Genomic DNA, 17524 nt, shown 5'->3' on the forward strand with positions numbered 1-17524 from the left:
CTATCATCATCAAACTTGCTGGGTATGTGCAGAAGTCATGTGGTAGCATGTCCCTCGAAGCTTATCGTGACGAACCCATAGGGGGCGCCGCCTATCCACAAATTGGCCATAACTCCTTAACCGTAGGTCCTATCATCATCAAACTTGCTGGGTATGTGCAGAAGTCATGTGGTAGCATGTCCCTCGAAGCTTATCGCGACCAACCCATAGGGGGCGCCGCCTATCCACAAATTGGCCATAACTCCTTAACCGTAGGTCCTATCATCATCAAACTTGCTGGGTATGTGCAGAAGTCATGTGGTAGCATGTATCTCGAAGTTTATCGCGATTAACCCATAGGGGGCGCCACAGGGGCGGGGCTATCCACAAATTGGCCATAACTCCTTAACCGTAGGTCCTATCATCATCAAACTTGCTGGGTATGTGCAGAAGTCATGTGGTAGCATGTCCCTCGAAGCTTATCGTGACGAACCCATAGGGGGCGCCGCCTATCCACAAATTGGCCATAACTCCTTAACCGTAGGTCCTATCATCATCAAACTTGCTGGGTATGTGCAGAAGTCATGTGGTAGCATGTCCCTCGAAGCTTATCGCGACCAACCCATAGGGGGCGCTGCCTATCCACAAATTGGCCATAACTCCTTAACCGTAGGTCCTATCATCATCAAACTTGCTGGGTATGTGCAGAAGTCATGTGGTAGCATGTATCTCGAAGCTTATCGCGATTAACCCATAGGGGGCGCCACAGGGGCGGGGCTATCCACAAATTGGCCATAACTCCTTAACCGTAGGTCCTATCATCATCAAACTTGCTGGGTATGTGCAGAAGTCATGTGGTAGCATGTCCCTCGAAGCTTATCGTGACGAACCCATAGGGGGCGCCCCCTATCCACAAATTGGCCATAACTCCTTAACCGTAGGTCCTATCATCATCAAACTTGCTGGGTATGTGCAGAAGTCATGTGGTAGCATGTCCCTCGAAGCTTATCGCGACCAACCCATAGGGGGCGCTGCCTATCCACAAATTGGCCATAACTCCTTAACCGTAGGTCCTATCATCATCAAACTTGCTGGGTATGTGCAGAAGGCGAGCGCGTCGCCGACAATTCCGCGCTTCCGGCTTGCAGCATGTGTGGGCGAGGGCCCGGTCATCACTGCTTGCAGTTTTAATTAGGGCCCGAGCACAGACATGTGCGAAAGCCCTATTGTAATCGGTACGATTTTTATTCTTATTATTATTATTCTTTTTCCGACTCTTTCTTGGCACTTTTCACCCCCTTCCCGTCATGCATAAGTTGAAAAACTTTGCGTACCCATCAGACCTGCAAAAAATTTTAATGTATCAGTGGTTCAGGATTTGATCTCTAAAATTGCGCCCCCTATGGCCAAAAACAGTTTTTCAGCAAATGCATGCTCAAAAATTGGGCTAGATGCCTGAAATTACAGGACAACATGTAATGGCCCAAGGCGCACATAAATGCAATTTATATGTCATTAGCCAAAATCAACAGGAAGTCGGCCATGTTGGATTTAGTGCCTAAAACCGCCACTTTACATCTTTTCGCATTTCGACGAACTAGTCCTAGAGTTTTAACGCCAGGGACGTCAAACCACTTCTCAAATACAAAAGACCCTTGCCCGATAAGGAATTGCGAAAAGGTCAGGAAGTTAGCCCGGAACCAGGGATCTTTTTGGGGTCAAAGTGTCGCGTAAATACGCTCCTCATGAAACTTTAATTCATCATAGCTCAGGCTGTGTTATACCTAGCTGCACCAAATTACAACCCCAAATGTATCTTTGCAGGCCCCACAAAAAAGCCTCTTGAAGCCCCGCCCCAAAATCAACAGGAAGTCTTTAAATGTGAAATATGTGAATAGGGGCGGGGCTTAATAACACGTTGGCCATAACTCCTTAACCATAGGTCCTATCATCATCAAACTTGCTGGGTATGCGCAGAAGTCATGTGGTAGCATGTCCCTTGAAGCTTATCGCGACGAACCCATAGGGGGCGCCGCCTATCCACAAATTGGCCATAACTCCTTAACCGTAGGTCCTATCATCATCAAACTTGCTGGGTATGTGCAGAAGTCATGTGGTAGCATGTCCCCTGAAGCTTATCGCGACCAACCCATAGGGGGCGCCGCCTATCCACAAATTGGCCATAACTCCTTAACCGTAGGTCCTATCATCATCAAACTTGCTGGGTATGTGCAGAAGTCATGTGGTAGCATGTCCCTCTAAGCTTATCGCGATGAACCCATAGGGGGCGCCACAGGGGCGGGGCTTAATAACACGTTGGCCATAACTCCTTAACCATAGGTCCAATCATCATCAAACTTGCTGGGTATGTGCAGATGTCATGTGGTAGCATGTATCTCGAAGCTTATCGCGATTAACCCATAGGGGGCGCCACAGGTGCGGGGCTATCCACAAATTGGCCATAACTCCTTAACCGTAGGTCCTATCATCATCAAACTTGCTGGGTATGTGCAGAAGTCATGTGATAGCATGTCCCTCGAAGCTTATCGCGACGAACCCATAGGGGGCGCCGCCTATCCACAAATTGGCCATAACTCCTTAACCGTAGGTCCTATCATCATCAAACTTGCTGGGTATGTGCAGAAGTCATGTGGTAGCATGTCCCTCGAAGCTTATCGCGACCAACCCATAGGGGGCGCCGCCTATCCACAAATTGGCCATAACTCCTTAACCGTAGGTCCTATCATCATCAAACTTGCTGGGTATGTGCAGAAGTCATGTGGTAGCATGTATCTCGAAGCTTATCGCGATGAACCCATAGGGGGCGCCACAGGGGCGGGGCTTAATAACACGTTGGCCATAACTCCTTAACCATAGGTCCAATCATCATCAAACTTGCTGGGTATGTGCAGATGTCATGTGGTAGCATATATCTCGAAGCTTATCGCGATTAACCCATAGGGGGCGCCACAGGGGCGGGGCTATCCACAAATTGGCCATAACTCCTTAACCGTAGGTCCTATCATCATCAAACTTGCTGGGTATGTGCAGAAGTCATGTGATAGCATGTCCCTCGAAGCTTATCGCGACGAACCCATAGGGGGCGCCGCCTATCCACAAATTGGCCATAACTCCTTAACCGTAGGTCCTATCATCATCAAACTTGCTGGGTATGTGCAGAAGTCATGTGGTAGCATGTCCCTCGAAGCTTATCGCGACCAACCCATAGGGGGCGCCGCCTATCCACAAATTGGCCATAACTCCTTAACCGTAGGTCCTATCATCATCAAACTTGCTGGGTATGTGCAGAAGTCATGTGGTAGCATGTATCTCGAAGCTTATCGCGATTAACCCATAGGGGGCGCCACAGGGGCGGGGCTATCCACAAATTGGCCATAACTCCTTAACCGTAGGTCCTATCATCATCAAACTTGCTGGGTATGTGCAGAAGTCATGTGGTAGCATGTCCCTCGAAGCTTATCGTGACGAACCCATAGGGGGCGCCACCTATCCACAAATTGGCCATAACTCCTTAACCGTAGGTCCTATCATCATCAAACTTGCTGGGTATGTGCAGAAGTCATGTGGTAGCATGTCCCTCGAAGCTTATCGCGACCAACCCATAGGGGGCGCTGCCTATCCACAAATTGGCCATAACTCCTTAACCGTAGCTCCTATCATCATCAAACTTGCTGGGTATGTGCAGAAGGCGAGCGCGTCGCCGACAATTCCGCGCTTCCGGCTTGCAGCATGTGTGGGCGAGGGCCCGGTCATCACTGCTTGCAGTTTTAATTAGGGCCCGAGCACAGACATGTGCGAAAGCCCTATTGTAATCGGTACGATTTTTATTCTTATTCTTTTTCCGACTCTTTTTTGTCACTTTTGACCCCTTTCCCGTCATGCAAAAGTTGAAAATCTTTGCGTACCCATCAGACCTGCAAAAAATTTCAATGTATCAGTGGTTCAGGATTTGATCTCAAAAACGGCGCCCCCTATGGCCAAAGAGTGTTTTTCAGGAAATGCATGCTCAAAAATTGGGCTAGAAGCCTGAAATTGCCGGACAACATGTAATGGCCCAAGGCGCACATAAATGCAATTTCATGTCCAGGGCCAAAATCAACAGGAAGTCGGCCATGTTGGATGTAGTGCCAAAAACCGCCAAAACCATCTTTTCGCATTTCGACGAACTAGTCCTAGAGTTTTCACGCCAGGGACGTCAAACCACTTCTCAAATACAAAAGACCCTTGCCCGATAAGGAATTGCGAAAAGGTCAGGAAGTTAGAACAGTACCAGGGATCTATTGGGGGTCAAAGTGTCGCGTAAATACGCACCTCATGAAACTTCAATTCATCATAGCTCAGGCTGTGTTATACCTAGCTGCACCAAATTACAACCCCAAATGTATCTTTGCAGGCCCCACAAAAAAGCCTCTTGAAGCCCCGCCCCAAAATCAACAGGAAGTCTTTAAATGTGAAATATGTGAATAGGGGCGGGGCTTAATAACACGTTGGCCATAACTCCTTAACCATAGGTCCTATCATCATCAAACTTGCTGGGTATGCGCAGAAGTCATGTGGTAGCATGTCCCTCTAAGCTTATCACGATGAACCCATAGGGGGCGCCACAGGGGCGGGGCTTAATAACACGTTGGCCATAACTCCTTAACCATAGGTCCAATCATCATCAAACTTGCTGGGTATGTGCAGAAGTCATGTGGTAGCATGTATCTCGAAGCTTATCGCGATTAACCCATAGGGGGCGCCACAGGGGCGGGGCTATCCACAAATTGGCCATAACTCCTTAACCGTAGGTCCTATCATCATCAAACTTGCTGAGTATGTGCAGAAGTCATGTGGTAGCATGTCCCTCGAAGCTTATCGCGACGAACCCATAGGGGGCGCCGCCTATCCACAAATTGGCCATAACTCCTTAACCGTAGGTCCTATCATCATCAAACTTGCTGGGTATGTGCAGAAGTCATGTGGTAGCATGTCCCTCGAAGCTTATCGCGACCAACCCATAGGGGGCGCCGCCTATCCACAAATTGGCCATAACTCCTTAACCGTAGGTCCTATCATCATCAAACTTGCTGGGTATGTGCAGAAGTCATGTGGTAGCATGTCCCTCTAAGCTTATCGCGACCAACCCATAGGGGGCGCCGCCTATCCACAAATTGGCCATAACTCCTTAACCGTAGGTCCTATCATCATCAAACTTGCTGGGTATGTGCAGAAGTCATGTGGTAGCATGTCCCTCGAAGCTTATCGCGACCAACCCATAGGGGGCGCCGCCTATCCACAAATTGGCCATAACTCCTTAACCGTAGGTCCTATCATCATCAAACTTGCTGGGTATGTGCAGAAGTCATGTGGTAGCATGTCCCTCGAAGCTTATCGCGACCAACCCATAGGGGGCGCCGCCTATCCACAAATTGGCCATAACTCCTTAACCGTAGGTCCTATCATCATCAAACTTGCTGGGTATGTGCAGAAGTCATGTGGTAGCATGTCCCTCGAAGCTTATCGCGACCAACCCATAGGGGGCGCTGCCTATCCACAAATTGGCCATAACTCCTTAACCGTAGGTCCTATCATCATCAAACTTGCTGGGTATGTGCAGAAGTCATGTGGTAGCATGTATCTCGAAGCTTATCGCGATTAACCCATAGGGGGCGCCACAGGGGCGGGGCTATCCACAAATTGGCCATAACTCCTTAACCGTGGGTCCTATCATCATCAAACTTGCTGGGTATGTGCAGAAGTCATGTGGTAGCATGTCCCTCGAAGCTTATCGCGACGAACCCATAGGGGGCGCCGCCTATCCACAAATTGGCCATAACTCCTTAACCGTAGGTCCTATCATCATCAAACTTGCTGGGTATGTGCAGAAGTCATGTGGTAGCATGTCCCTCGAAGCTTATCGCGACCAACCCATAGGGGGCGCTGCCTATCCACAAATTGGCCATAACTCCTTAACCGTAGGTCCTATCATCATCAAACTTGCTGGGTATGTGCAGAAGGCGAGCGCGTCGCCGACAATTCCGCGCTCCCGGCTTGCAGCATGTGTGGGCGAGGGCCCGGTCATCACTGCTTGCAGTTTTAATTAGGGCCCGAGCACAGACATGTGCGAAAGCCCTATTGTAATCGGTATGATTATTATTATTATTCTTTGGAATCTAAAATGGGACTTTTGACCCCTTTCCCGTCATGCATTAGTTGAAAATATGTGGCGTACCCATCAGACCTGCAAAAAATTGCAATGTATCAGTGGTTCAGGATTTGATCTCAAAAATAGCGCCCCCTATGGCCAAAAACTGTTTTTCAGGAAATGCATGCTCAAAAATTGGGCTAGAAGCCTGAAATTACAGGACAACATGTAATGGCCCAAGGCGCACCTAAATGCAATTGTATGTCAATAGCCAAAATCAACCGGAAGTCGGCCATGTTGGATGTAGTGCCTAAAACCGCCATAACCATCTTTTCGCATTTCGACGAAAGGCTCCTAGAGTTTTGACGCCAGGGACGTCAAACCACTTCTCAAATACAAAAGACCCTTGCCCGATGTTAAATTGCGAAAAGATTTCAAATTTCTCCCAGTACCAGGGATCTATTGGGGGTCAAAGTGTCGCGTAAATACGCACCTCATGAAACTTCAATTCATCATAGCTCAGGCTGTGTTATACCTAGCTGCACCAAATTACAACCCCAAATGTATCTTTGCAGGCCCCACAAAAAAGCCTCTTGAAGCCCCGCCCCAAAATCAACAGGAAGTCTTTAAATGTGAAATATGTGAATAGGGGCGGGGCTTAATAACACGTTGGCCATAACTCCTTAACCATAGGTCCTATCATCATCAAACTTGCTGGGTATGCGCAGAAGTCATGTGGTAGCATGTCCCTCTAAGCTTATCGCGATGAACCCATAGGGGGCGCCACAGGGGCGGGGCTTAATAACACGTTGGCCATAACTCCTTAACCATAGGTCCAATCATCATCAAACTTGCTGGGTATGTGCAGAAGTCATGTGGTAGCATGTATCTCGAAGCTTATCGCGATTAACCCATAGGGGGCGCCACAGGGGCGGGGCTATCCACAAATTGGCCATAACTCCTTAACCGTAGGTCCTATCATCATCAAACTTGCTGGGTATGTGCAGAAGTCATGTGGTAGCATGTCCCTCGAAGCTTATCGCGACGAACCCATAGGGGGCGCCGCCTATCCACAAATTGGCCATAACTCCTTAACCGTAGGTCCTATCATCATCAAACTTGCTGGGTATGTGCAGAAGTCATGTGGTAGCATGTCCCTCGAAGCTTATCGCGACCAACCCATAGGGGGCGCCGCCTATCCACAAATTGGCCATAACTCCTTAACCGTAGGTCCTATCATCATCAAACTTGCTGGGTATGTGCAGAAGTCATGTGGTAGCATGTATCTCGAAGCTTATCGCGATTAACCCATAGGGGGCGCCACAGGGGCGGGGCTATCCACAAATTGGCCATAACTCCTTAACCGTAGGTCCTATCATCATCAAACTTGCTGGGTATGTGCAGAAGTCATGTGGTAGCATGTCCCTCGAAGCTTATCGTGACGAACCCATAGGGGGCGCCGCCTATCCACAAATTGGCCATAACTCCTTAACCGTAGGTCCTATCATCATCAAACTTGCTGGGTATGTGCAGAAGTCATGTGGTAACATGTCCCTCGAAGCTTATCGCGACCAACCCATAGGGGGCGCTGCCTATCCACAAATTGGCCATAACTCCTTAACCGTAGGTCCTATCATCATCAAACTTGCTGGGTATGTGCAGAAGGCGAGCGCGTCGCCGACAATTCCGCGCTTCCGGCTTGCAGCATGTGTGGGCGAGGGCCCGGTCATCACTGCTTGCAGTTTTAATTAGGGCCCGAGCACCGAGTGGTGCGAAGCCCTATTGAAACCGCTAGGATTTTTATTCTTTTTATTATTATTATTATTCTTATTTGTAGTCATTTTTGGCACTTTTCACCCCCTTCCCATCGAAAAAAACCGGAAAACCTTTGCAGACAGGTCAGACCTGCAAAAAATTGCAACTTATCAGTGGTTTCGGGATTTGTGCATTAAAATTGCGCCCCCTATGGCCACAAACAGTTTTTCAGGAAATGCATGCTCAAAAATTGGGCTAGAAGCCTAAAATTTTAGGACAACATGTAATGGCCCAAGGCGCACATAAATGCAATGTTATGTCATTAGCCAAAATCAACAGGAAGTCGGCCATGTTGGATTTAGTGCCTAAAATCGCCAAAACCATAATTTCGCATTTCGACGAACTCGTCCTAGAGTTTTTACGCCAGGGACGTCAAACCACTGCTCAAGTACTCAAAACGCTTGCCCGATGTTAGATTGCGAAAAGATTTCAACAGCACAGTAGTGCCAGTGTTCTATTGGGGGTCAAAGTTGACGTAAACATCATAATTAACGAACCTCATGAAACTTTAATTCATCATAACTCAGGCTGTGTTATACCTAGCTGCACCAAATTAATAACCCAAGTGTATCTTTGCAGGCCCCACAAAAAAGCCTCTTGAAGCCCCGCCCCAAAATCAACAGGATTTTTTTTAAAGTGAAATATGTGTATTTCTGGCTCTCAAATTATCAAAATGTTCAAAAATTAATAACTCCTAGCAGGAACATATTTAGAAAAACGACCACTGTAGGGACACTCATCTATCATGGAATATACACCACAAAAAATTTTGTTTGATTCCGAATAACTATGACGAGATGGGAGCCGATATTCGCCAAAATGGCGCCAAAAGTCAGAACTCCACATTACTCTGCAGGATTGCAGAGCAAAGTGGACTCATAACAACTTTTTGTGCAAAAAAAAACATGATAGGGTACGTCCTCCGACATGGAAGATGATATACCCGAAAGCTTGTTTTATCCGGATTAACCGTCTTGCAGCACCGGCTCCACATTCGCCAACAAACATCAAAAACGAACCTCATGAACCCTTTCATTGATCATAACTCAGGCTGTGTTATACTTAGAACCACACAATTGTATACAGCAATGTACAATCCCAGTACAAACAAAAGAGCCTCTTTACGCCCCGCCCCAAAATCAACAGGAAGACTTTTATCTTGAAGTATTCGCCAAAAAACATCAAAAACGGACCTCATGAACCCTTTCATTGATCATAACTCATGCTGTGTTACACCTAGATGCCCAATATTTTATACAGAAATGTATAATCCCAGGACAAACAAAGCCTCTTGAAGCCCCGCCCCAAAATCAACAGGAAGACTTTTAAATTGAAATATTCACAATTTTTTCAACTTTTCTCTACATGGACCTATAAAGAAAGGGCTGCACACTAGATGACAGTATTACATTAAGTAGGAAGACATTGCCACCTGCTGGACAATATAAATACTGCATGTTGCTGCATTTACCTACACATCCTACAAACTTGGATCAAATCAAACTCAAAGCAGCTCAGGGAGGTCTAGAGACAGCCACCATGATAGCACAGGAAGCTGGTTCCATTGGCTGAAACGCCTTCGCCGTAGCTTGGCGTCTACGCCACTAAACAGGAAGTCGCTGTAACTTCACTATTCTCCGTCTGATCATCTCAAAATTGTATATAGTTAATGAGACCCAAGGCCTGAGGATGCCCACACGCTAATATTCATATAAAGTGAGAGCGCCACCCGCTGGGCAAAGTAAATATTGCATGTTGGTTATTTAGCTATATGTCCGTCAAACTTTTATCAAATCAACCTCAAAGCAGCTCAGGGAGGTCTACAGACATCCACCGTGATAAAACTGGAAGCTGGTTTCATTGGCTGAAAGGCCTTCGCCATAGCTTGGCGTCTTATTCACTAAACAGGAAGTCGCTGTAACTTCACTGTACTTTGTCTGATCATCTCAAATTTCTTATGGTTAATGAGACCCAAGGCCTGAGGAAGCCTGCACGCTAATATTCATACAAAGTGAGAGTGCCACCTGTCAAAACGCCTTCGCCGTTGCTTGGCGTCTTCGCCAGTAAACAGGAAGTAGCTGTAACTCCAGTATACTCAGTCTGATCTTCTCAACATTTGATATGCTTAATGAGACCCAAGGCCTGAGTAAGCCCACACAATAATATTAAGAAAAAGTGAGAGCGCCAACTGCTGGGCAAAGTAAATATTGCATGCTAGTTATTTACCTTCAAGTCCTACACACTTGATCAAATCAACCTCAAAGCAGCTCAGGGAGGTCTAGAGACAACGATAACACGGGAAGCCGGTTCAATCGGCTCCATGGCCTTAGTAGGTTCAATCAGCTCCATGGCCTTAGTAGTTTCTCGGCGTCGTCGCCACGAAGCAGGAAGTCGCTGTAATTTCGCTATGCGCTGTCCCACGCGCTCCAAACTTCACCCGCCTGGTAAGAGCCCAGGCCCGAGGACTTCCTCGCATCCGCATCGAGCGCGTAGCGGCAACTTCCACGCTTCCAGCGACAGGTATCGCTGTGCCGCGCACTCCGAAGAAGAGGAGACCGCAGCGCGTTCTCTCACGCGGCCGCCCGGAGCGCCGAGGACGGCCGGGACGGCGAGCAGCACGGAGGTGCGAGGGCCCGGTCATCACTGCTTGCAGTTTTAATTATTCTTATTATTCTTTTTCCGACTCTTTTTTGGCACTTTTGACCCCCTTCCCGTCATGCAAAAGTTGAAAAACTTTGCGTACCCATCAGACCTGCAAAAAATTTCAATGTATCAGTGGTTCAGGATTTGATCTCAAAAATTGCGCCCCCTATGGCCAAAAAGTGTTTTTCAGGAAATGCATGCTCAAAAATTGGGCTAGAAGCCTGAAATTGCCGGACAACATGTAATGGCCCAAGGCGCACATAAATGCAATTTCATGTCCAGGGCCAAAATCAACAGGAAGTCGGCCATGTTGGATGTAGTGCCAAAAACCGCCAAAACCATCTTTTCGCATTTCGACGAACTTGTCCTAGAGTTTTCACGCCAGGGACGTCAAACCACTTCTCAAATACAAAAGACCCTTGCCCGATAAGGAATTGCGAAAAGGTCAGGAAGTTAGAACAGTACCAGGGATCTATTGGTGGTCAAAGTGTCGCGTAAATACGCACCTCATGAAACTTCAATTCATCATAGCTCAGGCTGTGTTATACCTAGCTGCACCAAATTACAACCCCAAATGTATCTTTGCAGGCCCCACAAAAAAGCCTCTTGAAGCCCCGCCCCAAAATCAACAGGAAGTCTTTAAATGTGAAATATGTGAATAGGGGCGGGGCTTAATAACACGTTGGCCATAACTCCTTAACCATAGGTCCTATCATCATCAAACTTGCTGGGTATGCGCAGAAGTCATGTGGTAGCATGTCCCTCTAAGCTTATCGCGATGAACCCATAGGGGGCGCCACAGGGGCGGGGCTTAATAACACGTTGGCCATAACTCCTTAACCATAGGTCCAATCATCATCAAACTTGCTGGGTATGTGCAGAAGTCATGTGGTAGCATGTCCCTCTAAGCTTATCGCGATTAACCCATAGGGGGCGCCACAGGGGCGGGGCTATCCACAAATTGGCCATAACTCCTTAACCGTAGGTCCTATCATCATCAAACTTGCTGAGTATGTGCAGAAGTCATGTGGTAGCATGTCCCTCGAAGCTTATCGCGACGAACCCATAGGGGGCGCCGCCTATCCACAAATTGGCCATAACTCCTTAACCGTAGGTCCTATCATCATCAAACTTGCTGGGTATGTGCAGAAGTCATGTGGTAGCATGTCCCTCGAAGCTTATCGCGACCAACCCATAGGGGGCGCCGCCTATCCACAAATTGGCCATAACTCCTTAACCGTAGGTCCTATCATCATCAAACTTGCTGGGTATGTGCAGAAGTCATGTGGTAGCATGTCCCTCTAAGCTTATCGCGATGAACCCATAGGGGGCGCCACAGGGGCGGGGCTTAATAACACGTTGGCCATAACTCCTTAACCATAGGTCCAATCATCATCAAACTTGCTGGGTATGTGCAGATGTCATGTGGTAGCATGTATCTCGAAGCTTATCGCGATTAACCCATAGGGGGCGCCACAGGGGCGGGGCTATCCACAAATTGGCCATAACTCCTTAACCGTAGGTCCTATCATCATCAAACTTGCTGGGTATGTGCAGAAGTCATGTGATAGCATGTCCCTCCAAGCTTATCGCGACGAACCCATAGGGGGCGCCGCCTATCCACAAATTGGCCATAACTCCTTAACCGTAGGTCCTATCATCATCAAACTTGCTGGGTATGTGCAGAAGTCATGTGGTAGCATGTCCCTCGAAGCTTATCGCGACCAACCCATAGGGGGCGCCGCCTATCCACAAATTGATCATAACTCCTTAACCGTAGGTCCTATCATCATCAAACTTGCTGGGTATGTGCAGAAGTCATGTGGTAGCATGTATCTAGAAGCTTATCGCGATTAACCCATAGGGGGCGCCACAGGGGCGGGGCTATCCACAAATTGGCCATAACTCCTTAACCGTAGGTCCTATCATCATCAAACTTGCTGGGTATGTGCAGAAGTCATGTGGTAGCATGTCCCTCGAAGCTTATCGTGACGAACCCATAGGGGGCGCCGCCTATCCACAAATTGGCCATAACTCCTTAACCGTAGGTCCTATCATCATCAAACTTGCTGGGTATGTGCAGAAGTCATGTGGTAGCATGTCCCTCGAAGCTTATCGTGACCAACCCATAGGGGGCGCTGCCTATCCACAAATTGGCCATAACTCCTTAACCGTAGGTCCTATCATCATCAAACTTGCTGGGTATGTGCAGAAGGCGAGCGCGTCGCCGACAATTCCGCGCTTCCGGCTTGCAGCATGTGTGGGCGAGGGCCCGGTCATCACTGCTTGCAGTTTTAATTAGGGCCCGAGCACAGACATGTGCGAAAGCCCTATTGTAATCGGTACGATTTTTATTATTATTCTTCCGGATCTAAAATGGGACTTTTCCCCTACTTGCCCTGGTAGAAAAGTTGTAAAACTCTGCGGGCAGGTCAGACCTGCAAAAAATTGCAATGTATCAGTGGTTCAGGATTTGTGCACAAAAATAGCGCCCCCTATGGCCAAAAACAGTTTTTCAGGAAATGCATGCTCAAAAATTGGGCTAGAAGCCTGAAATTTCCGGACAACATGTAATTGCCCAAGGCGCACCTAAATGCAATTGTATGTCATTAGCCAAAATCAACAGGAAGTCGGCCATGTTGGAATTAGTGCCTAAAACCGCCACTTTACATCTTTTCGCATTTCGACGAACTTGTCCTAGAGTTTTTATGCCAGGGACGTCAAACCACTTCTCAAATACAAAAGACCCTTGCCCGATAAGGAATTGCGGAAAAGATTTCAAATTCCTCCCAGTACCAGGGATCTTTTTGGGGTCAAAGGTCGCGTAAATACGCACCTCATTACACTTTAATTCATTATAGCTCAGGCTGTGTTATACCTAGCTGCACCAAATTAATAACCCAAATGTATCTTTGCAGGCTCCACAAAAAAGCCTCTTGAAGCCCCGCCCCAAAATCAACAGGAATTTTTTTAAAGTGAAATATGTGAATTTCTGACTCGAAAATCCTCAAAAAGTTCAAATTTTTTTAACTCCTAGCAGGAACATATTTAGCAAAACGAAAACTCTAGGGACACTCACAAGACATGGAATATACACCAATAATTTTTTTGTTTGATTCCGAATAACTATGACGAGGTGGGAGCCAATATTCGCCAACATGGCGGCAAAAGTCAGAACTCCACATTACTCTGCAGGATTGCAGAGTAAAGTGCACACATAACAACTTTTTGTGCAAAAGAAAATATGATAGGGTACGTCCTCCGACATGGAAGATGATATACCCGAAAGCTTGTTTTAATCGGAACCACCGTCTTGCAGCACTGGCCCCTGATTGGCCAAAAACCATCACAAACGCACGTCATGAACCCTTTGATTGATCATAACTAAGGCTGTGTTGTACTTAGAACCACACAATTTCATACAGCGATGTACAATCCCAGTACGAACAAAAAAGCCTCTTGACGCCCCGCCCCAAAATCAACAGGAAGTGTTCTTTTTAGCAATATTCGCCCATAAAACATGGCCCCCAGGATGCTGCCTTCTCCGAGCAGCCAGCATGGACTAGTGGCCAACCCATTGGTACTGCATGCTGTGAATGGGAGCTTATTTATACAGATGGCACTCTCTTCCTACATTAAGTAGGAAGAGACTGCCATCTGCTGGATACATTTATCTACACATCCTACTCCCACTAAATGGCAGTATTGCATTACAAATAAAGGGACTGAAGACTTCGCTTAGCCCAGTGGTTCTCAATTATTTTCTGTCATGCCCCCCCAGGGGACAGACATTTTTTCGACCCCCCCCCCCTCCCCCAAATTGAAATACTATTGAGAACCTGCTAATATTTATTTATTAATCCGTACAAAAACACTGTTTCTGGCATGAGCATTCTGCATACAATCACCTTAATATAAAATTAGATGTTTGATTATACAATTAGCTGAGATAACTTCTGCAGCAACTTCAAAAAAAATTGGAGTTCAGTTAATTAGCTCAATTTGTAACATTTAAACAAGACAACTCAGTCTGTGTGAATCTCAGGACAGAGAAACAAGAGCAAATGATTCACTGAGGTTTGCATTTCATTCAAAACATTTCACAACTGTAAACATAGGTGGTGTTTTTTCATTATTATAGGCCAATATGCCTTCTGTGATGCAAACCTATAATTGATTAATGTTATAATTAGTGTACTTGCTTAATTTCCTTTGAAATAGCCTACAGAGACACTTGGAGACACATGTGGACGTTTATTTACTGCAAATCACGGCCTTTCGCACGGTAATGACCGTACACAAGCACACGTCGCGCTTCGCTGTAATTTCGCTCTGCAATGGTCCATGTGCTCCAAACTTCACCTTCCTGGTAAGAGTCCAGGCCTGAGGTCGTCCTTGCATCCATATCAAGCACGTCGCGGCATCTTCCGCGCTTCCGGCGACAGGTATTGCTGTGCCGCGCGCTCCGAAGAGGCACGTTCTCTTGTGCGGTCACCCGGAGCGCCGAGGACGGCCAGGACGGCGAGCAGCATGGATGGGCGAGGGCCCGGTCATCACTGCTTGCAGTTTTAATTAGGGCCCGAGCACAGACATGTGCGAAAGCCCTATTGTAATCGGTACGATTATTATTCTTATTATTATTTTTTTTATTCCGCCGAAACGAAGTCACTTTTGACCACCTTCCCATCATGCAAAAGTTGAAAATATGTGGCGTACCCATCAGACCTGCAAAAAATTTTAATGTATCAGTGGTTCAGGATTTGATCTCTAAAATTGCGCCCCCTATGGCCAAAAACAGTTTTTCAGCAAATGCATGCTCAAAAATTGGGCTAGATGCCTGAAATTACAGGACAACATGTAATGGCCCAAGGCGCACATAAATGCAATTTATATGTCATTAGCCAAAATCAACAGGAAGTCGGCCATGTTGGATTTAGTGCCTAAAACCGCCACTTTACATCTTTTCGCATTTCGACGAACTAGTCCTAGAGTTTTTATGCCAGCGACGTCAAACCACTTCTCAAAAACAAAAGACCCTTGCCCGATAAGGAATTGCGAAAAGATCAGGAAGTTAGCCCGGAACCAGGGATCTTTTTGGGGTCAAAGTGTCGCGTAAATACGCACCTCATGAAACTTCAATTCATCATAGCTCAGGCTGTGTTATACCTAGCTGCACCAAATTAATAACCCAAATGTATCTTTGCAGGCCCCACAAAAAAGCCTCTTGAAGCCCCGCCCCAAAATCAACAGGAAGTCTTTAAATGTGAAATATGTGAATAGGGGCGGGGCTTAATAACACGTTGGCCATAACTCCTTAACCATAGGTCCTATCATCATCAAACTTGCTGGGTATGCGCAGAAGTCATGTGGTAGCATGTCCCTCTAAGCTTATCGCGATGAACCCATAGGGGGCGCCACAGGGGCGGGGCTTAATAACACGTTGGCCATAACTCCTTAACCATAGGTCCAATCATCATCAAACTTGCTGGGTATGTGCAGAAGTCATGTGGTAGCATGTATCTCGAAGCTTATCGCGATTAACCCATAGGGGGCGCCACAGGGGCGGGGCTATCCACAAATTGGCCATAACTCCTTAACCGTAGGTCCTATCATCATCAAACTTGCTGGGTATGTGCAGAAGTCATGTGGTAGCATGTCCCTCAAAGCTTATCGTGACGAACCCATAGGGGGCGCCACCTATCCACAAATTGGCCATAACTCCTTAACCGTAGGTCCTATCATCATCAAACTTGCTGGGTATGTGCAGAGGTCATGTGGTAGCATGTCCCTCGAAGCTTATCGCGACCAACCCATAGGGGGCGCCGCCTATCCACAAATTGGCCATAACTCCTTAACCGTAGGTCCTATCATCATCAAACTTGCTGGGTATGTGCAGAAGTCATGTGGTAGCATGTATCTCGAAGCTTATCGCGATTAACCCATAGGGGGCGCCACAGGGGCGGGGCTATCCACAAATTGGCCATAACTCCTTAACCGTAGGTCCTATCATCATCAAACTTGCTGGGTATGTGCAGAAGTCATGTGGTAGCATGTCCCTCGAAGCTTATCGTGACGAACCCATAGGGGGCGCCGCCTATCCACAAATTGGCCATAACTCCTTAACCGTAGGTCCTATCATCATCAAACTTGCTGGGTATGTGCAGAAGTCATGTGGTAACATGTCCCTCGAAGCTTATCGCGACCAACCCATAGGGGGCGCTGCCTATCCACAAATTGGCCATAACTCCTTAACCGTAGGTCCTATCATCATCAAACTTGCTGGGTATGTGCAGAAGGCGAGCGCGTCGCCGACAATTCCGCGCTTCCGGCTTGCAGCATGTGTGGGCGAGGGCCCGGTCATCACTGCTTGCAGTTTTAATTATTCTTATTATTTATTATTCCGGCACTTTCTTGTCACTTTTGACCCCTTTCCCGTCATGCATAAGTTGAAAATATGTGGCGTACCCATCAGACCTGCAAAAAATTTCAATGTATCAGTGGTTCAGGATTTGATCTCAAAAATTGCGCCCCCTATGGCCAAAAACAGTTTTTCAGGAAATGCATGCTCAAAAATTGGGCTAGAAGCCTGAAATTACAGGTCAACATGTAATGGCCCAAGGCGCACATAAATGCAATTTTATGTCCTGGGCCAAAATCAACAGGAAGTCGGCCATGTTGGATGTAGTGCCTAAAACCGCCACTTTACATCTTTTCGCATTTCGACGAACTGGTCCTAGAGTTTTGACGCCAGCGACGTCAAACCACTTCTCAAATACAAAAGACCCTTGCCCGATAAGGAATTGCGAAAAGGTCAGGAAGTTGTCCGAGAACCAGGGATCTTTTTGGGGTCAAAGTTCGCGTAAATTCGCACCTCACGAAACTTTAATTCATCATAACTCAGGCTGTGTTATACCTAGCTGCACCAAATTAATAACCCAA

The sequence above is a fragment of the Ammodytes marinus genome (genome assembly GCF_949987685.1).
Source record: "Ammodytes marinus genome assembly, chromosome: 8".
Classification (NCBI taxonomy): Eukaryota; Metazoa; Chordata; class Actinopteri; order Uranoscopiformes; family Ammodytidae; genus Ammodytes; species Ammodytes marinus.